General features: G+C 46.7%; 1 long non-coding RNA gene across 1 annotated transcript in view; it reads left to right on the forward strand.

The window, feature by feature from the left end:
* Window positions 1–20,847, forward strand: part of LOC146809793 (uncharacterized) — a 103,483-nt gene extending 82,636 nt beyond the window's left edge. The window contains exons 2-3 of the long non-coding RNA XR_014966487.1: window positions 1,293–1,391; window positions 20,579–20,847. This is a non-coding gene — a long non-coding RNA (uncharacterized LOC146809793). The remainder of the gene's footprint in view (window positions 1–1,292; window positions 1,392–20,578) is intronic.
* The last annotated feature ends 4,720 nt before the right edge of the window (window positions 20,848–25,567 follow it).

Below are 25,567 nucleotides of genomic sequence, written 5' to 3' on the forward strand. Positions count from 1 at the left end.
ATAAAAAAAAATGGAGTGATTTGATTGGTTGCAAGCGTGTTTTTCCCTATCAGCTCCTGTGGGGCTCACAAACCTGTGAGAGCGAGCAATCTGATTGGCTGGCCGCAACATGAAAGAAAATGTTGCTGCTGCCATTAAAGGGCACGGTTCTGTGTCCAACCCTTCATAGGCTGTGCACGCCCATGGGTTGGACTTAGAGCCTCAGCTGAGGCCCTGTGCCCAACCCCTTTTATCAGTGAGGGCATTTGGAAAGGTGTATGTATGTATGTATGTACGTGGTATTTCTATAGAGCGAAGTTACCCAAAAGCCAGGGAGTGCTATACATGGCACAAGACAAGCTTAAAGTCAGCGAGTAATAGGATAGGAAGTTGAGTTGTGGATGGTTAATGCATTGTGATGTAGCATTCTTTACAGAGGTGTCTTTCAACTCTTTCCTAAATTGGGTAGCGTTGGGGCAGTCCTGATTGATACCAGGATGTTATTCCAGATCCTGGGTGCATAAATGGAAAATGCCGGTTATCTTGCTTCTACTTTTTTACAGTTCTTAGTCTGCAGAGAGATGGTGTCCTGGATTTGCCAAGACCACCAGAGATGGTGAGCTTGTGTGCAAGATTAGCGGTGGTGCTGATTGTGATTGCTTTGTAAATGGTTTTGAAGATGATGCAAGCTGGCAAGGGAAGCCATTAAAGTTTAATCAGTGTGGGAGTGATGTTACCTTATTTCTACAGCCGTGGCTGGGACGTGCTGCGACATGTAGGATACACCTAAGGGGTATCGAGTGTGGAGTCTAGGAGCTATGTACTAGGAAATTGCCACAAGAGTACAAAGGCTAGAACAGCATGTCTGAAGTCGCTATCTGGGAGAAACTGTTTGACTTTCTTTAGAACAGAGAGCTGGTACGAGGATGTCTTTATTATTTTTTGGCAAGGTGTTCCTTGAGGGAGAAGTAGGTGCTCAAGTTGAATTCAAGTGATTTGGCATTTGGTAAAAGTTGAGATTCAAAACCATCAAGATGTTTCACATTAAGCTAGGTTTGTACTGTATCTCATTTACTGTTCTTGGCAAATAATAGGAATTCTGTCTTGATGAGGTTGAGCTTCAGGTAAGTGCAGGGCATCCAGGTCTGCATGAAGAGCAAGCAGTGTTTGAGGCATTGGATGCATGAAGGAGAGCGCAGGTGCAGCCAGCAGAGAGCAGCTTAGGATGATTAAATAATCAAATAGTGCCATCATTATTGGCTAAAGAAGTAGAAAGAAGAAACTGTACAGTTAATCAATTCTTTATTTTGTAGCGTTGCAGGTAAAGGGGAAGAAAGCTGCCATGAGCTGATTGAGGCCTACAAGGAATGTATGAAAACCCTGGGGATCAAAGTCTAGAGTCTGTCCACTTGGTGAGTATATTTAGCACCTGGAGACATTTTGCATGTTGTCAGTATCTGTGAAACTGCACTTCTCCTTGAAAATTACACGTGTGAAAACTGACCTCTTTCTGCACATTGGTTGAATGTGTCAGGCCTGACACCATTCTGAATGGAGACTGCATGTAATGAGCAGCAGTGCATGCAACTGTTGATTCTATTGCTCTTGGAACTTGGAATTTGTGTTTGTGTGAAACATGCAAACCTTTTTCCCTTAGCGCGAGTGAGAGAGAGAGACAGAATGAGTGTGAATGTAAGTGTGTGTGTGTGCGCATGCACCTCCCCCGCAATTGGTAATTAAGACCCATGTAATAAGAAAGGTTGTGGCATGTCTTGCTTTGCATCTTCGAAATAAAACAGTAACAAATATCCTATTGACGGTGTATGTTTAGATGATCCTCATAATAACTCAATAATATTGGTAGCTTTTTTAAGTGGATTTCCAAATGAAGTATTGTGAAAAGAATAAATAAAATATTAACTACTAGTTGAGCATTGTGGTACATCCTCTTCATCCAATTGTTAAAACGCCCATGGTGAGATTAACCTTGTGGAATAATGGTCAATCACGCAATATGCTGACTGAAAGTGGAATGCCTAACGTCTGCAGCCATATTTTTGTTTGTGTGTGTGTGTGTGTGTGTGTGTGTGTGTATGTATATATATATATATATATATATATATATATATATATATATATATATATATATATATATATATTTCATGCAAGTTTCGTCCAAAAGTAGAAGCGCACACAAAGGCAGGCGGACTCCAATCGTAGCAGAAGAGTCCTTTATTAAGCAAGACCAACAGCGCATAAAAGAAAATGTGCAGCGCGAGGCTGGTTTAGCTGAATAAAGGACTCTTCAACCGATGCTGGGTCCGCCTGCCTTTGTGTGCGTCTCTAAATCTTTGGACGAATTTGTATGCATATATATATATATACACACTATAACTATAGTGCGTGTTGTAGTTGGTTCAGCTAACTATAACTTTTGAATTTCACTGGTTTTGTATGAGTGAAACCTGAGCCTAAATATAACATTCCTGTAACCTTTGTTTTTTCAGTGAAGATGTATATTATATACACACATTATCTACTGGCGGTCGCCAGTAGATAGTTATAGTTAGGACCGTGTTTCCAGAGGAAATCCGCAACATTCTATTTGAAATAACTTTGGCGCCGGTTGACGAATCCTCGCAAAATTTTCAAAATAGGTGGGGTGCTCCGCTCCGCTCCTACCCTGAAAGTCTCGGGGTGATTCGTCAAGCGGGGGCCGAGAAAAAAGGGGGGTCCCGAAACGCGTTTTCCCCATGTATTTTTCCATAGGGATCTTTAGTCCAAGGTACAGCACGAACGGCTGAACAGAATTACTTGAAATTTGGCAGAGAGGTAGTCCTCAGGTCAGGGAAGTGCCTTTTGCAGGTCTGGTGTCAATCTGTTCAGTAGTTCCTGAGAAAATCAAAAGTAAAATCATATATATATGTGGGCGGAGCCTAACCACACATCTCATACTGAGATCTGATTGGCTGTCAGCACTTCATCCAAGAAGTGTTGGCAGCCATCTTGGGGCCAATATACATGATAGCACCTCATTAAAAAGCATTGCAGTTAATAGAAGGTTTTAAGACTTTAGTTACATTATAAATCATTTGTTGATGGTACCATACTCATTTTAGGAATTGTGGTATGTTCTAAGGTGATTTCACCATGTGAAAAAGCCTTCTGCTGGGATATCATGATTGAGAGAAAAATATTTTCTCATGCTTTTCCCACAGAGGTTTGGAAGGTGATCTATAAGCTAAACTGAGAGCATATTTTCTGTAAATTCACATTATCTTTCTCAGTCATGTGAGAATGAAGTCTGACATTCTCAGTAAAACATGTACATCCAACAAGGGCAGAGATTGTCAGTTGATTCCTTTGTGTTCTACTGCAGCTTCCCAGAGTGTTCCAAAGAACAACTAGAGCGCTAACAGTCCTACTTATGATAAACGTATGGCACACCTGAAGCCATCTTGCTTGGATTAAAGTGGTAACTCTTAAAACATTTAATTTAAAAAGGAACAAAATGAGGGGGTTCATTTTTCCATAAAAAGTATGATTAGTGCTGCAGAAAGAAAAATTAGGGCACATTTTGAGTGACTTCTCAAATCCTCTTCTATTTCATTAAAAAATTCTGACATGCAGACTGAAACATGCACTTTCAATACCAGCAACAGTTTTCCCTGGTGAGCAGTAGCTTTACTACAGTGATCTAATGAGCAAAAAGAGTGCTAACATTCTGAATTTATGGCAAATGTGTGACACATCTGAATGCCTTCTTGATGGAATCAAAGTAAAAAACTGAAAGTATTTCCTACTGAGGAGACTGCAGTAAATGAGGAAATTAGGAAACTTCATAACAAATAAGTCTCCCAAGATGGCCACCAGAGACAAAAGAGCCCAAATGTAGCCCAAATATCACCCAGATGTAGCCCAAGTATAGCCCAATGACAGAATGTCCCAGAGTGTTCTTAAAAACAACTAGAGCCCTTACTGTCTTCATTATGACAAAAGTATGGCACACCTGAAGCCATCTTGATTGGAATAAACTGGTAACACTTAAAACATTTAATTTAAAAAGGAACACAATGAGGGGGTTCATTTTGCCATAGAAATTATTATTAATGCTGAAGAAAGAAAATGAGGGCACATTTTGAGTGACTTCTCAAATCCTCTTCTATTTCATTAAAAAATTCTGACATGCAGACTGAAACATGCACTTTTAATACCAGGAGCAGACTTCCATGGTGAACACTAGTTTTACTACAGTGATCTAATGTGTGACATATCTGAATACCTTCATGATGGAATCAAAGTAAAAAACTGAAAGCATTTCCTACTGAGGAGACTGCAGTACATGAGGAAATTAGAAAACTTCTTAACAAATAAATCTCCCAAAATGGCCACCGGAGACAAAAGAGCCCAAATGTAGCCCAAAATCACCCAGATGTAGCCCAAATATAGCCCAATGACATAAGTGTGTAAAACACTTATTATTTTGTGTTTTTGCAGTGTTATATAGTGCAGACTTGTCAGGTATTGGAGTGCTTTACATGAGCATTGGTTACATCACACAACAACAAATTCATTTTGGTTGTAGACATGGGGAGACTAAGTGATTTGACCAGAATCACAGAATGTCGAGCTGAAGCAGAAACTCCAACCTGGTCCCCAGTTGCAAAGTCTGCAGTTCTGGAAGTAGCACCACATCCTCTCCCCTAAGTGCAACATTTAATCAAGTGGTCAACTGGATAAAAAAACATAAAGATAACAAATAATTTAAAAGTGCTTTGTCGCTATTTGAAAACTCAGAAAATATGTCCTTATTTTAGTCTTTTAGAGCACTAACTATAATTTTGATGTCAATAAGACCCTCTCATATATGTAATTTCTAAAGGAAATGCTCTAGGTATTACAGTTTTGATTACATCAAGATGACGTCAGGCGTTCCACACTTTTGTAGTAAATATAGAATGTTAGCAATCTAGTTCTTCATTAGGATACTGTTGAGAGGCAGAGGCCAGGGGCACAGACTCTGAAAATTGAAGGCAGGTAGGAGGGTGCAAAGGTAACAATTTAACCACACTGAGCAGGCAGGAAGGGCCGTGGCAGCACGACAGACTATGGAGGGCAGTGGAAAGGGGGGCAGGGGCAACAAACCAACAATACAGGACTTGCAAGAGAGGCTGTGGCAATGTAATAGACCATTGTGGGCAGAAGGAAGAGGCAATGGTAGTACAACCATACATGCCAACAGACCCGATTCAGCCAGGAAACGTCCAATGTTTTTAAGCTCAAATGGGCTTTATTTGATCTGTCTCCTGTCTACAATCTCCTCTTTTTCAATGTAATTCAAAGGGGAAAATCAATACCACAGTTTTTTTTCAAAATCTCCCTCTTACCAAGTTCAAAATGTTCGCAAGTATGGTACATTGGATCATGGAAGGAAATGGGGTAGGGACATGGACTTGGATAACAGAGGACAGGAGGGACATGGAGAGGTGCACCAAACTGACCCTGCAGGGCAGGCATCAGGGTTTGCAGCAGCACAATACACCACACAGGGCATGTGGGACGGGAGTGCAGCACAACAATCCATAGAAAGCAAGAGGGAGGGGACAGGACCATGCACATGGACAACAGAGAACAGAGGGGCAAGAGGCGATGGTAGCTAGCTGACCATAATGGACAGACAGGAGAGAAAGCTACAGCATAACAGACCATAAAGGGCAGGAGGGACGGATCAGGGGCATTACAATGGAACAGGCAAGCCAGGAGGGAGGGAGTAGGGGTCTGCACATGTAAACAGAGGGCTGGGGGCAAGGGGGCAGGGCAGGAGCAGCAAGATAGCCATGGAGGTCAGGCAGGATGGGCACTAGAAACAAGACACACCATGAAGAGCAACAGTGAGACTGTGATGGCATACACACAGACCATGGAGAGAAGGTGGGAGGGGGTCAGGGGCAGCTAACTGACCACACAGGGAAGGTGGGAGGAGCCATGGCAGCACAGAAGACCATGCATGGCAAGTGGGAGGGTTAGTGGCAGCACAATGGCTATGATGGGCAAGAAGGAGGGTGCAGGGGCATGCACAAAGGACGATGGAGGATAGAAGGGAGGGTCAGGACCTGTGCACAGACAAGAAAGTTCAGGGGAAGGGGCCTCACAACAGACCGCACGGGGCAGGCAGGAGGAGCAGTTGCAGCACAACAGACCAGGGAGGGCAGAAGGGTGTGGCAGTACAATGGACCATGTGGACAGGAGGAAGAGGATAGGGGCATGGCATGTGGACAGGCAGGGTGGAGGTGGCAGGGACAGGTTACAGTCATCTGACAATGCTAGGCAGGTGGGAGGGGAGTGGCAGCTCAACAGAACACTCAGAGTAGATAGGAGTGGCAGGTCCATGGAACATGGTGGGCAAAAAAGATGGAGCAGGGGCATGCACAAAGACATCGGAGGGCAGGGGGAAGGAGAATAGGGACAGCAAGCTAAGCACAGAGTTTAAGCAGGAGGTCAATGATGGGACATAGAATTGGGCAATGGAGGGCAGGAGGAGTGGACTGGTACATCAGACTAAATTGAGGGCAGTGGCAACACATCAGACCATGCATGGCAGGAGGGAGGAGGCTAGTCCATGGATTCACACAACAGAGGATAGGGAGGAGGGGGATGGGGCAGCAAGCTAACTGTTCAGAGAAGGCGGGTATTAGGAACTTTATTGTTTTTAAAACGTGTGTCTGTGCGAACTACTTAAAATATGAACAAGTATGCAGCATAATCTCACTTTTATTCAGGAAGAAGAGGACGTTTGTGACTGTGACTCCGGGCTCACTTGGCAGAAACACCCCCTGACCCTCCACCCCCTATCGCAAAATGTAATGCCCGTGAAAAGGGTAGGTGAACACAGTGTTATATAGAACATAGTCCTGAGAGCACGATTGAAAATGAAAACTAGATATAGTGTATGGTATAAACTATGCACCAAAAAGTGTGATATAAGATGAACCGGGCGTGAAATATAATATGCAATACATTGTGCGCAATGACAGATTCATTGGAGAGCGCGAGATAGCACAGGCACTAGTGCGTGCTATGCGATATGCGCCTTGGAGTGTAATATGCACAGGGCAGTGTTGTGTAACCTAACTAGTCTCTAAAGTTGTAATATAAAATATGTGCTGGGGAGTGTAACGTTGCATATGCACTGTGACAAAGATATGGATCCCAGATTGTAATATGTATGGCATAGCACTGTGCGTTATAACATAGGCATCGAGGAAGGCATGTTAGATGGGGCAATATAACCCGTGCGAAGACAAGTGTGGCATGACATATTCACGGGGTGGTGTTACAGTGCACATGGGCTAGAGAGTGTCATAGCATATGCACTAGCTAGTGGAATACAACACAGAGGTGTGTGGCACTCAGCAGGCAATGGTGGGTGTAACACAGCATTGGGCTCTGCCAGGAGCGCGCTGTGACTCTCAAGTGATGTTCGTCCCCTTTCCAGAGAGTAAAATAAAAAGTATTACACATCCGGCAGTGGATGTGTGTTTTATTAATCGTGAGGGGGGTTTCTTGCATAGTTTTGGTCGAATTTTTGTCGAATCCCCTTTGAATGGCTTGGTGTGCATGTGTATTAAATGTGCCCGTCAATAGCTACCCATGTTTGTATAAATAAACGACAAGGGTGTCTACCGGGATTAGGCATGGTAGGGCATCAGACATGTCAGAGCTTCACTAGTGGTGTAACATGCAGCTCTCTCTGTCAAAGCAATTGTGTTCACTTGCTGAAAACGAGCACAATTTGCTATGACTTGGCAGGAGCCGTGAAGCTCCTGCCAAGCCATAATAAAGAGCTGAGTCTCGGGGTGGGCACCCCAGGACATAGCAGGGTCCGGCCCTGAAGTGGGGGCAGTCCCCAGGGCCATCCTTGCCTCAAGGAGGGGGGCTGCACGGCCCCTCTTATTTTTATAGAATTTGCCCCGGGAGGTAGTAGTCCCCGGGCCGATTTCACCCTGGGGACCGCATCCCCTGGGCCTGGCCATTTAAAGATGCGGGAGAGGGGCTGCACAGTCCCCCTCTCCAGGCCGAATTGGGCCATTTAAAGTGGGTGACTCCAGGGCACCCACTCATCACTGGGACCACGGGGGAGCCTCAAGGTCCCACGGTCCCTGCTGGCTCCCCGCCTCCTGCAGGAGCTGGCATTGCTTTGACACGAAGGGAGCTGCTAACATGTAGCTCCCTCTCTGTCATAGCAAACTGTGCTCACTTTCAGCAAGCAAGAGCATTTCCCTGCTCTCGCTTGCTGAATGCGAGCACAGTTTGCTATGACTTGGCGGGAGCAGTGAAGGCACCCTGAGACATAGCGGGGTCTTGCCGTGACGGCCCACCATTAATTAAAGTTAAAGCTCTGGGGAGTTGGCTGCCCCTGGGGCTGCGAGGGGGGGGTCCACACGGCCCTCTGCATTTTTTATGGTAAAGCCCCAGGAAGTTGGCAGTCCCTGGGGCTGGGAAGGGGTCCGAGAGCCCCCCCATTTAATAAGTGAACAAGCCCTGGGGAGGTGGTTGTCCCCGGGTCCGGGGATTGCTGCTGCATAATTCAAAACAAAAACCCCGGGAAGGTGATGGTCCCAGGGGTTTAATTAAAACCTAGGCTGGGGACCCCATGCACCCCTCCTTTATTTTTCATAGGCCCCTGGAATTTGACCCACCCGGAGGTTTCGTTTAAAAGAAGCGCGAGAGCCTGCACATTTTTTTTTTACTATTGCTGCCGATCTGCGGGTCCACCCATGTCCTTGCGGCAAAATGAAATAAAATAAAATACTTTTGACTCCTCCCCCACCATATTTGGGGGTCAGGGTATTCCTACCCTGCCCCCTCTAACTTTGTTTTTTACATTTTTGGGGGGGACTCGGCTTCAAACCGAGTCCCAGGATGGCTGCCAACATCTCCTGGTTGGAGCGTTAGCAGGCAATCAAATTTCAGTAGAATCTGTAAGTTCACTGCTAGGACTCTCGTCCCCAGATATCTATATTATTTAAACGTAAATATCTCTGAAACTACTGATCAGATTTACACCAAATCACAAGAAACACGCATTCTGGACCAACAGCTAGATTTCTGTCAAATTTGTTGTGATTCCGTTCAGCTGTTCGGGCTGTAGTCGTGTTCAAAAAAATGAAAAATCCCTATAGACATAACATGGGGAAAGCACGTTTTGCGACCCTCCTTTTTTCTTGGCCCCCGCATGACGGACGACCCTGAAACTTTTAACACAGCAGCTGAACCAAAAATCAGATGTTTTATTTTTAATTTCATGAAGATTCAACAAGAGCCGCCAAAGTTATTGGCAAAACAAAAAATGCTTTGGAGACAAAGGGGTGAGAAGGTGTTTGAGATGGTCAATAGTGACCAGGGGTTTCTAGGCACACCGATGGCTTTGCACACTTCTGATCTCTGAGGTTTGCAACCTGATATTGATGAGGTTCTCACCACTTTCAGCAGAAATGTTAGGATGAAGCAAGGTGACCAGGTTCAAGACGGAGGGGATGAGACAGGAGCATGGTCAGATCTCCCACATCTGTCTAGGTATTTCATCCCTTTCAACCAAAGGAGACCCAGCACCCTGCGAAGGGGCTTTCCCTACGACGGGGAAAGCTAAAGCAGGCTGGGAACATTGATATTATGTCTTGATCCCAGCCCCAGCTGCTCGAAACTCTGCTAGTATTCAATGAATTGTTTATGCTGTCTTTTGAAGTATGTAAGTGTTGTAATCTATTGTTTTATTAGTATTTGCGTAGTACGTTTACTTTTGGAGTGTTGCTCGGATATATTCAGAGAGTTCCAATCCATTAATCTAAAATGGACCCCTCTTTTTCTCGAGCCAGCACTTTATGAAAGACCCTGACTAGATGTGGTCTTGGGTGGAACTGTATATGAAATTCATAAAGCTAATGAACATATTTACTTTAAAATAATAAAGTTTTGCATCATTTAGCAAAACAATGACACTACCATAAACTTTAAGGCCCACAAATTCAGTGAGTTAACTAACAGTAGTATCTGTATCTATGTCCCCAAGCAGAGCAGCCATACTTGTTACAAGGATTGTTTAACTGACCTTGGGTCATGCAGGCCACGGAGAACTGGCTCAACACCGGTGGCAAGCAGTGAGGGGTCTAGGCTTGAGGTCTTGATGGGGACTGAGCAGTACGTTGAAGAGATTTATAATACAGTACTTTAATGAGGCTGAGTGTGAAGCTACCCCAGGAGCTACTTGGGCTTAGAGAATAGCTATTTCTGGATGCATGTGTATCAGCAACCAAGACTCACCACACGTTGCATCAATCTGCGCATTAGATGCAGTGCTTACCACAAACATTCAACACTCCTTCAGATATAGCATGTTTAGGCTTTATTGGACACTCCACATTCCATGCGTCTAATCTGTCGTACAAATGGTCATCGCCATTAAAGCCCAGTCTAGACGGAACCCACGGGTCCAGAGATGTAGAGTTGGCAAAGGGCAGCCATAGCAATGCAACAATCACATGCCACACCAACACACACCTTAGAAGCATCATAAGACAATGACCTGGATTGTGATACATAAATAGAATACAACTGTCAAATGGAACAACGGACAACCAATACCCCAAATTGAGTAGAACCATAGAAAAACTCTTCATCATACCTACCCTACACACATAATACTACAAATATCTTTCAAGATCAGACTGACTTTAACTTCATGCTAACTCATACAACAAGGTAGGAACTTAATACAGAACAAACGCCCTGCTCACTACACACAATCACCAGCAACACAAACTATCAAATGATGGCTCTTCTAGTTAAATGGATGGCTTCCGAGGTTTGCAAGAAAGGGTGTCCAGCTCGAGGATGTGCTGCAATGCCATAACAGTGGTGATCGGTGCTATATAAATAATGTAACACAGCATATCCTTTACAAATCATTTATCACATACTTTTGTAAAACCGGTAGGGAAGAAGGAAGAGTCAGATACCACACTAGACTACAGGCTAAATACATTGCTTCTCCAACAAATTGGCCCTGTTTATGTACAATAAACACATTCATAGAGTCACTATCTGAGAGGCAGTATTTATGTACCCTATTGGAAGACTTTCATTCTCTAAGATGTATGAAAATGACAAAGTAATTCTTCGGTAGACAATACATATTATTTAATTATTATATTTGACTGTTAACGCTCTAAACATTCAATGACAGACAGGATTATACATGATTTTCAAACTTAACATATTAAATCACATTCCCTTAAACACCTTAGTTCTTAAGGTGGCAGACATCAATCACACATAAATACCTTCTTGAATCAGGGATCTGATTTTAAACTCTATTGACAAAATTATACAATATCTGTCCTGTCACTGAGCCAGCCAAACTCCATGCACATAATATGCAGACTCCATGAAAGCCAAATTAATGTGATTTCGCCGCAAAATGCAAGAAAAATACATTAACTTGAGGAAAGCCACAAACATTTACACCCTGACTTGGATTTGCTGTATTTAACACGATGAAGCGCTGTGCTAAAATTGCATGAACAATAGCAAACTGTGCAGCATCAGATTTACAAAGAGTCACCTGCCATTGATGTCATCTGCAGTGTTCACACTAAAAATAGCTACTTTGTGATACACAGGTTATGCTATGGCGCAAAGGCGAGCCACTGGTGACCGGCATAGAATTTGTACAACCTCCAGCTCAAAGGTGTACGGAAAGACAATCACAATAGGGTCAGCTGAATAAGATATTTTTTTTTTATACAAAGCACATGTTATGTGTATGTATATGTTATGCTATGTGGATTTGTAAAGCACAGGTAGTCCCCCGCAAAGGTATCCAGGCACTTTGTAGGGCAAGGGCCAAGAAAGGTGGACAGATGAAATCATGCCTGCTTTTTCTGGAAGAGCCAGGTCTTGAGCCTTTTTTGGAATTTGCATGTGAGAGGGGGCGGTTCTGAGGTGTTACAGGAGGGCGTTCCAGGCTTTGGCTGCAATGTGTGAGAAGGATCATCTTCCACATATGGTCTTCTTGATGCAATGGGTGCATGCAGGAGCCTGGGTAGAAGTTGAGGCAGTGGTTGATATATGCTGGTCTGCTTTTGTGGAGGGCTTTGTAGGCATGCATGAGCATTTCCTGGACTTGGAGTCAGTGGAGTGCGTTGAGGTGGGTGAGATGTGGGCGTTTCGTGGTTTGTCCAAGATGAGTCTGGCAGCGGTGTTCTGGGTGGTTTGGAGTTTGCATAGGATGCGGGCTGGAATTCCGGCATAGGGGGCATTTCTGTAGTCGAGTTTGCTTGTGATTAGAGCCTGGGTGAACATTTGTCTGGTGTCCATCTCGATCCATTTGAAAATCTTGTGTAGCATTCTCAGGATAAGGAAGCATGATGAGGAGATGACATTGATCTATTTAATCATGGTGAAGTTGGTGTCTAGGATGATCCAGAGGTTCTTGGCATGATCAGTAGGTGTAGGTGGGGGGCCCAGTTCAGAGAGCCACCATGAGCCATCCTGGGGGAGTGGTTGTTTCCGAAAATCAGGACTTTGATTTTGCCTGAGTTAAGCTGGAGGCAGTTGTTTCTCATCCATGATGCGACAATGCTCGTGCAGTTGGCAAAGTTGGTTTTAGCTGCGCTGGATCTGTCAGTTATGGAGAGACTGAGCTGTGCGTTCGAGGCATGTGGGCTGCTGAATTCATATCTGTGCATAGATCGCCGCCTAGTGTTGGGTCCGGTTGATTGCACATTGTTGTCCTGGAAGAGTCTTCGAAGTATCACGAGATAGGTGGCTCCTCCCCTGGACTGCAGTGCGCATGGGCATCCCCTTCATCCTTAGATTGTTTTTTTCCGCCATTGGGTTCGGATGTCCTAATCTTAGCTCTTTGAGTATTTAGGCCTTTACATTCGTCGGTATTGTTTTCGTTCGGCGCCAAGTATATTTGTCGAGGGCGTTCTCGAGTAGATCATCAACGATGGAACCAAAGACATCGAATAGCCCCTTTAAGCGTTGCCCTCTTTGCAACGCTAAGTATGCTCGCTTCGACGTGCACCCGGTGTGCAACAAGTGCCTCTCTCCAAACCACGGCGAAGCCACCTGTATGGCATGTTCCAGGTTTCGCTCGAAGAAGACCCTTCGCATTCGTCGAGCAGCTCGGCTCGAGGCGCAGAAAGCGACGCCGAACCCGGACAACATCTTTGGGACAGAAGATGAGGAGGTCGTGGACCTTGAAGTTCGGGGGGAGCTCTCGGATCCGGATTCGGAGCGCGATTCCGACTATGATGCCGAAGACGAACGTATACTAGACGAACATGAAGATGGTGTCGTCGAAGAGGTAGGAGACGACGAGGAGGCCCTTGGGGCCAAGGAAGATGGCTCAGGAGATGAGCTAGGCCCACATGTCGGTACAGGACCCAACGAGACACTCGATAAGGCTCAGGTCGAGAGATCGCCACAAGGCCTTACCCAAGATCATTCCTCTGGTTCTACAGCCCCGCATAAAGGCCCGGCTACGAACTACCCTAAAGAGCCATCGGTATCGAAAGAGCCATCATTCGAAACTGAAGGCACAGGCACCTACCTCGAAACCGAAAGTGAAAGAGTCTCTCATCGGCAACAAGGCCTCGAAGCCCTCGGAGCCGAACAAACAAAAGAAGGCCGTCGACGCACGGAGACTTCATGGGGACGTCGAGCCGAAGGCGGCGCCGACAAACAAGGTCAAGGTTGCCGACCCGAAAAAATCGGCGCCGAGGATCGTCGACACAAAAATACAGAGCGCCTCGCGACGGCCGACCCATCCCGGTCCTCGTGTCGAGAACACGGCGTCTGGTTCGGGGTTAGATGCCACGTCCAAGAGGGTATCGACGGAACGTGTCGACTCAACAACACCGTCTCCCCTCCTAAAGAAGAAGGTGTCGGAGTCGTTACTCCGCATCCGCGACACGGCTTCCATGCTCGGCGCAAAAGCACCCCCGCAGCCGAAGACGGTCAGCACGGTTCACATCGCGTCGATGCACATAAAATTCGGACTACCACCGGCGGTATGACCGAAGATGTTCGACGCAAAGAAGGGTCTCGAGCCGCAAGAAGGGATCGGCCCGAAGAAACCTGTCGAAGCACCGACAGGAATGCCAATGGGACAGAGAGCTGTCGAAGTCCCTCAGGAAGATGAGGAGCCAAGGCAGTTTATCGATGCGGAGACTGGTAGACTGTCAATATATAAGCGAAAGATACTGCCAGAGAAATCAATGGAGCCATACAAAATTCCATTGAAGAAGAAGAGGCCCACGTCACCAGTGCTAGTAGAACATGTTCACTATTATGACCAGGAGCCTCAGTCATTCTCACCCACACAATTTGATGAGGATGCAGGGGATGCTGGTGATATTGAGGACACTTATCCTGTGGACACTGACCCTGAAGATCAAAACCTACCTTGGGTGGATGATATTGGTACAGGGGACCCACATACTGCTCCAGACACGCAGGCATATGTGGTAAAATCATCTCCTACTGAGGATACTGCTGCTTTCAATGCCTTGATTGAGAGAGCAGCTAAAAATCATGACGTACAGCTCCATACTGATCCTATTGAGGATGATTTTCTGATGGATACCTTCTCTACCTCAGAAAGATCTGTTAAGACTCTGCCCATGCTGAAGGGGGTCCTAAAACCGGCTAATGACATTTTTAAGGAGGCCACAAGGGCGAGAGTACTAAACCCTAGGATTGACAAAAAATATAGGCCAGCTCCTGTGGACCCTACCTACATAAGAGGCCAGTTGCCTTTGGACTCGTTGGTGGTGTCCAATGCTCGGAAGAGAGACAATTCACAGACTACGGGTGATGCTCCTCCCCCTGACAAGGAGTCTAAGGTCTTGGAAACTTCAGGAAAAAGAGTTGCTGCACAGGCAGCTAACATCTGGAGAATTGCCAATACTCAGGCACTTCTGGCTCGATACGACAGGGCGCATTATGACACCCTAGAGATACTGCTACAGCACCTCCCAGATCAGTTCAAGGAAGGAGCAGAGTCGCTTATTACAGAAGGGAAGCTCATAAGCAACGCTTCCATTAAGTGCGCTCTTGACGTAGCGGACACTGCAGCTAGGGCTATTAACACCAGCATCATGTTAAGACGGCATGCTTGGTTGAGAATCTTAGGATTCAAACCAGAGATACAAACAACGATACTCAATCAACCTGTCAACCCTGACTCCCTTTTTGGCCCCGAAGTTGACACCACCCTAGAAAAGATCAAGAAAGATACAGAGACTGCAAAGTCTATGGGGGCTCTGCAATCACAGCAGTTTAGGAGCGGGTCCTTTCGTCGCTCTACCAACAGAGGACCATCTAGAGGCCAGAACTCCCAACAGTCGCATTACACTAAACAAGGTACACAGACCACCTATAATAAGAATAACAGAGGTGGATACCGTGGAAACAACGTCAAGGGCAGAGGCCGAGGAAACAGCTCCAGGTCCTCCGCCACCAACAAACAGTGACGCCTTGTCACTGCCCCCCGACCACGTAACACCTGTCGGGGGAGACTCCAAGAGTTCCTGCCGTTCTGGAAGTCCATCACTACAGACAGGTGGGTGAGAGACATTGTCCAGTACGGTTATTGTCTGGAGCTCACATCCACTCCACCAAACATACCACCAAGACACCGTCCTATGTCCGCAGAGCACTTGCACTTATTACACCAGGAAGTTCTCAGTATGCTCCAAAAAGGAGCCATAGAACTCGTGCCAGCAGACGAACAGGGATCAGGAGTGTACTCACTGTATTTTCTGATCCCCAAAAAGGACGGGTCTCTCAGACCCATACTGGATTTAAGACCTCTAAACCGTTACATTCTGTCAGAGCACTTTCACATGCTCACCTTGCAACAGGTGCTGCCGTTGCTCAAGCAGGGAGACTTTCTCGCAACACTAGATCTCAAAGATGCATATTTCCATATACCCATGCACCCATCACACAGAAAATATCTCAGGTTCACTGTTCTCAATCAACATTACCAGTTCAAAGTCCTCCCTTTCGGAGTAACAACGGCACCCAGAGTGTTCACCAAGTGCCTGGCAACAGTGGTGGCGCACTTAAGGAGACAGCACATACATGTCTATCCTTATCTGGACGACTGGCTTATCCAGGGAAAGTCGTCCCAGCAGTGTGCCAACCACATGACCCACACCATTCACCTTCTTCACAGCCTTGGATTCTCCCTGAATTATCCAAAGTCCCACCTTCAACCCACCCACGTACAGCAGTACCTAGGCGCGACCATAGACACTCTGGCAGCCAAGGCACAGCCCAATTCAGTGCGGATCAACATCATGCAGTTGCTCATAAAAAAGTTCAAACCTCAACACTCACTACCGGCACGAGTGTTTATGCAGTTGATAGGCATGATGGCCTCCTGCATCTTCATAGTCCCGCACGCGAGGTTACATATGCGTCCGCTTCAGGAGTGCTTGGCACGTCAGTGGAATCAGGCTCACGGACAATTGCAGGACCTAGTGTTGGTGAGCGGTCGGGCATACAACTCTCTGCATTGGTGGAATCCACAAAACCTTTGCAAGGGCCGACCGTTCCGAGAACCTGTCCCACAAATCATACTGACGGCGGACGCATCTCTCCAGGGATGGGGAGCTCATGTACTCAATTACACAGTGCAGGGACAATGGACGACACAGCAACGGAGGATGCACATCAACCTTCTGGAACTCATGGCAATCTTCCTTGCAATGAAGGCATTCAAAGTACACTTGTGCAACAAAGTCTTGTTGATCCGGACGGACAACATGACCGCCATGTACTACATGCAAAAGCAGGGAGGGACACACTCTCCACAGTTGTCTCATCTGGCTCAGAGCATGTGGAAGTGGGCCATTCAGAGGAACATCTTCCTCATGGCGGAACACCTCCCGGGCAAGGACAACCAGATGGCGGATCTGCTCAGCAGACACAGCCACCAAATACACGAGTGGGAGATACATCCGTCAGTACTACGACCGTACTTCCAACAGTGGGGTCATCCAGAGATAGACCTATTCGCCACAAGGGAAAACGCAAAATGCCAAAACTTTGCCGCCAGGGTCCCACATCCACAGTCGCAGGGCAATGCAATATGGATGAACTGGTCAGGCAGATTTGCGTACGCTTTTCCCCCAGCACCATTAATACCGCTGGTGGCACGCAAACTGAGGCAACACTCAATGACGCTCATCGTGGTTGCTCCAACGTGGGCACGCCAACCATGGTACACCACGTTTGTGGAACTCTCCGTGGTACCGCATCAACGACTACGGCTAACACCCACGCTTTTAACGCAGAGCCATGGCGAGATTCAGCACCCAGATCCACAACAGCTGAACCTAGCGATCTGGCTCCTGAGATCTTAGAATTTGGCTACCTAAACTTGCCTCCAGACTGTATGAATATCATCAAGGAGGCACGGAGACCCACTACCAGAGCCTGCTACGTGGCTAAGTGGAAAAGATTTGTCATTTATTGTAAAAATAATGACATCAATCCGCTGGATGCATCAACGCAAAACATTATCTGTTATCTATTACACTTATACCGATGCAATCTAGCATACAATTCTATCCGTATACATTTAACCGCACTGGCAGCTTACCTTCAGAACCGGCAGTACCTCTCACTGTTCAAAGTGCCTGCCATCAGAGCTTTCTTGGAGGGACTCAAACGTGTCATTCCTCCAAGACACCCTCCTTCACCAGTCTGGAACCTAAATGTGGTCTTCACCAGACTGATGGGACCACCTTTTGAACCTCTACACTCTTGTGAGACTCAATTTCTAACATGGAAAGTAGCTTTCCTGGTTGCCATTACTTCCCTAAGAAGAGTTAGTGAACTTCAGGCACTAACCATTCAAGAGCCATTTATACAGGTTCATGCCAACAGGGTCGTACTACGCACCAACCCTACTTTCATGCCCAATGTAATTTCACAGTTCCATATGAACTAATCCATAGAACTACCAGTTTTTTACCCGAATCCTGAGAATGTCGCAGAGAGAATGCTCCACACACTTGATATCAAAAGAGCTCTCCTGTACTATATTGACAGAACACAAAATTTCAGGAAAACAAAACAACTGTTTATTGCCTTTTCTCCACAGCACAAAGGCAACCCCATTTCCAAAGCAGGAATAGCTAGGTGGATAGTTAAGTGTATACAGATTTGCTATGAAAAAGCTAAGCGCACACTGACAATTCCTCCAAGAGCCCACTCTACACGAAAGTTAGGGGCCTCCATGGCTTTCCTGGGAAATATTCCTTTAGAGGAAATATGTAGAGCAGCCAGATGGTCCACTATACATACATTTACCAAGCACTACTGTGTAGATGTACACTCAAGACAGCAGGCAGCTGTAGGACAGGCTGTTCTCAAAACTCTTTTTCAGACTGCTGCAGCTGGCACGGGAAGCCGCCGCTAAATGGAGGGACTGCTATATAATCTATGCACAGATATGAATTCAGCAGCCCACATGCCTCGAACCGAATATGCTACTTACCAGTATGCATCTGTTCTTGGCATGTAGGGCTGCTGACATTCATATCGCCCACCCTCCTCCCCGGCGCCTGTAGCATTCAGTAATTACTAGTTAGCATGGTCATCATTCACTGTATTACACTCCATCTATGCCACAATGGCGAAAAACAATCTAAGGATGGAGGGGATGCCCATGCGCACTGTAGTCCAGGGGAGGAGCCACCTATCTCGTGATACTTCGAAGACTCTTCCAGGACAACAATGTGCAATCATCCGGACCCAACACTAGGCGGCGATCTATGCACAGATATGAATGTCAGCAGCCCTACATGCCAAGAACAGATGCATACTGGTAAGTAGCATATTCGGTTATCAGCATATGAGACAATGTTTATACCGTGCGATTTGACAATGTCTGACAGGGGGGCTATGTATACGATGAAGACGGTTGGGTTGAGGGATGAGCTTTCAGGGACCCGGCAAATGAGATTTTTTGGTTCTGGGGTGTAGGGTATCACATGTTGTGCTCTTCCCGTCAGGAAGGAGGATACCTACTGAAGGGCTAATATCATCAGTGGCTGTGACAAGGGCTGTTTTTTTCAGTGTAGTGGTTGGGGTGGAAGCTTGATTGAGTTCTGCCAAGGAGTTGGTGGTGCTCCAGGTGATCAGAGAGCTGAATGTTGATGGCTTCCTCCATGACTTTGGCAGGGAAAGGTATGAGTGAGATCGGTCTGTAGTTTCTGTGGGCGATGGAATCTGCTGATAGCTTCTTCAACAGGGTGGTGACTTCAGCATTTTTCCAGCTTGCCGGGAAGGGTTTGGGGTTTGGGAGGAGCTCATGGTTGCAGTGAGAGCAGGGGCGATGATGGTGCTCCTAGGTTGTAGAAGAAGTGGGGTCAAGGGTCAGAAGAGTCTCTGAGTCGATGGTTTTCATCAAGGCGGTAGTGTCTTTGTTCGACAGGGGTGTCCAGTTGTTGATCTGATGTTTGGCAATGGTGGCAGAGTTCAGCTGGTCGAGGAGGTCCAGGTAGGTTGGCTGAGGGTCAAATTTGTTTGAGATCTTGGCAATCTTCTGGTAAAAAAAAGTTTGAGAGGTCATCACAGAGAGGTTGGGATGAGTTGATGTCACTGATGGCTACTGCTGGTTTGGAGAGGACTCATTGCAGATAGTAAAGAGTTCTTTGCAGTTGTTTGAGCTGGCTCAGAGTTTGATTGTTAGGGTTCTTTTCTTTGCGTCTAGTAGTTGTTTGTGGTAGAGGTTAGTAGCTGTTTGTGGCAGAGGTTGAGGGCGGCTTGCTATGTGGTGTCTTCGTTGACTCGCCATTTTCTTTCCAGTTGTTTGCAGCAGAATTTTACATTCCAAAGGTCATTCGTGTACGAGTTGGGGCGTTTGTTGTTCTTTTTGGTGTTGATACGGGAGAGTGCAATGTGGTAGGCATAGTCGGTGTCCTCTCACTGAAGATTTTGGTGTTGACATCAGGGTTTCCGGTGTGGCTGTTCCTGTAGGGTCTTGGTCCATTCTTCTTCGGGTACTCTACCCCATTGCCGCAAATATGCGCTGTTTTTGTTTTTAGGAGTGACTCGATAGGTGGGTATTCTGAAGTGGAGGATATAGTGTTCTGACCATGTGAGCAGTGTTATATGGGTGGTAGTGATCCTGTTGTTGGAGGAGAAGTTTGGATCGACGGTATGGTCTGCTATTGATTATTTATATTGGGAGAAATGTGTTACCACCCTATTCAGACAGATGTAATTTAAGTTAGTTTTAACATTTATACATTTCTGTACTTCAGATACGTACATATCTTCATCTACCTGTAGAGTAATATGTACAAACGTCTTGGAGCTGTCCGTACACTTCTTTTTAAAGAGCTATATCAAGCATGAATGAACTGTTGAATAGCAGTGTCACCAAAGTCTGTGGGTGGGAAACAGTGGGTGCTAGGAATCAATGAAGGCAGCCATGTTTTGGCTTGAACACTCAACACATGGTCTCCGTGCCTCTCCTTATCCTAACCTCACTGGGATCTCTTCTGTCTTGCAGGTCATGGAATCAGTGAGGGAAATCGGTTTGGAGTCCTGGATACCCCCATCGTTCTTCTCTCCTTTTCAGACTGGGCCATTCCATTGGGACGAATCGATGGGGGGAAGTGGTAGTCCTACTATTTGTAATACTGGCGGGTGACAGTCATCTCCCTTCCCGCATCACAATATCACTGGCAGAATGTCCTCCTCATACGAATATGGATGTTTCTTGAGACGGTGAGCCTTGATCACCGTTGAATATATGGGAATAAAGCTTTCTATATTTTACCTCTTGCTGGCGTTATTTGGTGTTATTACTATGAAAAAAACAAAATGTCTTCTGTTGTGGAAAAAAAATTTGATTTAATCGGAAAATTAAGAACAAACTGCACCTGGGACATTGTAATAACTGCTTGTTTTATTTTATTTACCTTTTTTTTCTTTCTTATTGTTTTATAAAGCACATACTCAACCAGGATGGTTTCAGAGCGCTTGACAACCTTGCTAAGTAAGTGGCAGACCTTTCTCAGGATGAGAAAAACAATGAGGAGCACTAAAAGAAACTAGGCTGGAGCAGGCAAATCAATGAATATATATACACATTTTAAGGGCACCTTTTCATGACTTATTTTCATGACTTACAGGGCAGCGAAAGGGTTATGTCTGACTAGCCCTTTGGTTGAACCCATCTGCACCATTTTTGACATTCAGAAAGTCTATAAACTTGTGTAGTCAAAACTGAAGAAAAGACAGGGGGGCATATGTACAAGGAGTTAACGCCGCAGTAGCTTCAATTTTTTGACGTTACGGCAGCTTCTTTTTTATCGCCGTATTTACAAGTTGCCACTAACCACAGTTAGCAGCAGTTTTCTGGCGTAAACGTGAATTTTTGTGATCACCACCTCCGTTAGCGGGACTTAACGAAAACGAGATGCAAGGTAGGCGTTCCCATGCAAAACTGCTGCTAACCACACTTTGCCATATTTACAAGCAATTCCTTGCCTGGTGCAAAACTAAAAAAACTGCCTCTAACTCCAGTTAGAGGCAGTGTTTTAAGACCTGAAAACAGCTGGTCTTAAAAATGGTGCAAATACTTCGGGCCTCATTTCAGAAGGTTTTGGTGCTGGACAGCGCTGCAAGGAACGTTGCTGCGCTACCCTGCAACAAAACTATAGGGCAGGAATGCGCACTATCAATAAGATAGGGCGCATTCCTGGGTCTTCTTCATGAAAAGTGTTGCATCGATGCGACAAAACAGCATTGCAACACTTTTCACTACTCCCTGGATGCGCTGTATTCAATGTATAGCGCTCCATGTCGCAATTAATGACAGCTATGCCTGGAATCCTGACGTATGTCAGCGCTAAAGTCACGCTTTGCTGCAGTTGTGTCACAAGCATGACGCAACTCCAGCAATGCATGGGGCCCGCCTATCCCTGTTGCACTGCGTCACCCTTATGCCTGCCATGAGGCAGGCGTAAGGTGCTGACACAGTGGTGTCCTACAATTGTTGCTGTGAAATCTGATGGATTTCACTGCGCCACTCCTATGAGGCTTTGTTGCGTGGGAATGCCCACCCTACATACATCATACCTGATGCAGGTATAATGTGACACAGGGCATCACAAGGTCACGCATCTGCCAAGATGCGTCACTTTGCAAATACTGCGCAACATGGTGCAATAATCACGCTGCAAGTACGTCAAGAAAATGATGCACCGGTGGGGTGAACCTGTCTGAATGTTGACACACAATGGCTGCCATGCGCCAACGCAGACACCCTTGCGCCATGGTGCAAGGGTGACTGTGTTACGGAGTTGATTGATGTTGTGGCTCCATCTCTTCTCGAGATGTCTGCAGGTGGGGCTGGGCTAGTGGAGTGTGAGAGTGAATCAGTTAGCCTTCTTGGAGTGATGTTGCCTGGTCTTCTCTGGAGGGGTGTCAGGGTGTTGGCGCAGTTGGAGATCCATCCGTGGAGGTTGTGCACTGTGATGTTGCCGTCTGGAAGCGTTGGCAGAGTGGTGGTGCTGAGGGAGTTGACGGGAAGTTCTTCAGTGGCCTTGATCCAGCTGCGATGAGGGGTGGGGGGGGGGGAACAATGATGGTCATGGTGTACTTTTTTTTGTGAAAAAAAACCTTTATTGAAGGTAGGGAAAGAGGTACAAAAACATAGCTCGCTGCCTACACCCTTATTCAGGCCAGCGATGTGATTCAGTAATAAGGAAAGAATATACTGTACAGGTGGGAAAAAACACAGCAAGCCGCCTACAACCACATCGGGCCGGCTGCGTAGGTGGGGTAATGCATTTGAGGGGTAATCAAATATATGTTGTCACATAGTTTCGAATAAGGCCCGTGGAGGAAGAAAAAATAAAGAAGGGGAAGGGGGGAGGTTGGCGCATCCATCAGCACAAAGCACGCAGTAAGTACATAGCTGAGGTGAAGATGCATCCTGCTCCTGTAGTATGGTGAGTAGTGTCTCCTGGTGTCCAGTAGCTGGTATGTGTGGACGTGGAAGGGAGTCTCGTTGTGGCACGGTATGTGTCAAGTTAGGGTGAGGTTGCTCTAGTGGTGCGTTCCAGCAGGTAAGTCTGTAGGGGCCCCCAGATATCTCTTGGGCGGGAGGAAGGGGGCTGAAACTCAGCGTAGGTATGTAGTTGCTCTTGGCAGTAGGTAAGGTCCCGAAGCCAATCCTTGAATTTCGGCGCCCTCCCTCTACCCCATCGACAGGCTATCCGCCTCTTTGCTAGGAGAAGCACAAGAGAAGTGTAGTGACTCTGTTTAGCAGCAATGGGCGTAGTGTAGCCCAACAGAGCCGTCAGGGGATCTCTTGGTATGTGTAATCCCGTCATAGAGTCTAGTGCGTTCAAAATCTCCGACCAGAAGTGGTGGATAGCTGGGCAGTCCCAGGCCACATGTTTAAAGTCCGCTCCCTCCCCTCCGCAGCAGCCGCATCTATCATTGTCGTGAATCCGCAGGCGGTGTAGCCGCGCTGGTGTGTAGTAGAGGCGGTGTACATATTTATAATGTATGATTCTAAATCTACTGCTGGCAGATATCTCCCCGTCTGCCCACAGCAGAATGTCCACTGTTCGTCGGTAAGGGGGTGACCCAATTCCTCCTCCCACCGACCTCGGGCCAGGGGGGGGGTCGTACTCCCTGAGGGATTGGACCGTGCGGTACAGTAGCGAAAGCACATGTGCAGGGGCCGCTTGCTGTAAAAGTGCGTGCAGCGGGAACATGATGGGAGGCTGTAGCTGGAATCAGATGTGATGGCTTTCACATACTGACGAAGTCTAATATAGTAGAATCGCTCCAGGGGGGTAGGATTAGTGTCGCCAAAGAAATCTTCGCTGGTGCGGAATGTGCCGCCTGTGTAGAGTTGCCCCCACGTGTGTATGGACAATTTGCGAAGGAGCCGACGGCATCCTCCCTCTTGCATGACCGGGACATCAGCTCTCCCGGGGAGGGGTAAGAGCGGAGAGTACATCAATGGGCTTTGTGTGGCTGCGGTTAAGTCGTGCCAGGCGCTGGTGGTGCATTGAACGGTAGTAGTCGCAAAGGCGGCGCGGGACAGCAGGGGTACTGAGGTAGGCGGTGCAGGGGATGGGGTCATATAGCCATACTCTATTGCAAGGTGAGGCATGTAAGTGGGTGTTTCATCCAATAAGCGGCAAAGTGGGCTTGTGCACAGCTAATGTATAATTCCATATCCGGTATACCAAATTCTCCTGCACAAAAGGGGCGCGTAAGGGTGTCCCATCGTAATCTGGCCTGTTTCCCTCCCCATATAAGTCAGCTGTGTTTTAAGGGAGGAGGAGAAGTGGCAGCTAGGGGCGTAGGGGATGTTTACAAAGAGGTATAGAAGTTTGGGCAATATGACCATTTTAATCAGGGAGGCCCTTCCAGCCATGGACAGGGGAAGGGCAATCCATCTCGTTATTTTCTCGGTTATTGAGTCCAATGCTCGACCGTAATTGGCCCTCATCAGTTCCTCACGATTGCGGGATACAGTTATTCCAACATAAGTGAGCGTGTCGTCACATCATTTTAGGGGATAGTCAAGCGTGAATTTGGGAGTTGAGTCAGTAAGTGGATATATCAAGGACTTGTTCCAGTTTATGTTAACTCCTGAGAGCTGGCCAAAGAGGATAAACAGTCGGAGGATAGGGTTCAGGCTGACATTCGTTTGTCGTAGATAGAGGGTGAGGTCATCCGCATATAAAGAAATTAGTATTTGTCTGCTGGGGTAGATGATAGCATGGTCGCGGTGATGTTGCTGAATCTTAGTGGCAAGTGGCTCAATGGCCAGGGCAAAGAGGAGGGGGGACAGTGGGCACCCCTGCCTTGTGCCTCTGGCCAGTGGAAAAGCGGAGGAGCGCCTGCCATTGACCATCACCATAGCCCGAAGGCCAGTGCACAGTAATCGTATCCAGGCTAAAAATGGGAGAGAGAGAGGGAAGCCCATGCGCGTTAGTACAAATGATAAATAATCCCACTCCAGGGAATCAAATGCCTTAGTGGCGTCGAGGAAGATAGCGGCCGCGTCCTCCTCGGGGTCAAGATCGTGCAAGAGCGCAAAAAGTGTACGTAGGTTATGGGACGTACACCTAGTTTGGACAAATACCAACTGGTCTGGAAGGACCGGCACTGGCATAAGAGGGCTAATTCGATTTGCAATTAACTTAGCCAGGATTTTAGCATCTACATTTATGAGGGATAGGGGCCTGTACGAGTCCACTTGGGTGGTTGGTTTTCCGGGTTTAGGAAGGGAGATAAGGAGCGCTTTGCGCATTTTCTGGGGTAAAATGCCTGACTCCCGGGCCTCTTCGAATACATGCCGCAAGATATGGATTAAAAGGTGGTGAAAGGATTTATAGAACTCGGCCGGGAGGCCGCCTGGGGCCTTGCCCGATTGTAACTGCATAATAGCAGAGACGATCTCTTCATCCTCGTGATGCTGTAAAAGAAACTATCTTTGGCCATTCCCCAGCCAAGCGATCGCTGT

Source organism: Triturus cristatus, chromosome 7 (assembly GCF_964204655.1).
Source record: "Triturus cristatus chromosome 7, aTriCri1.1, whole genome shotgun sequence".
NCBI classification, from domain to species: Eukaryota; Metazoa; Chordata; class Amphibia; order Caudata; family Salamandridae; genus Triturus; species Triturus cristatus.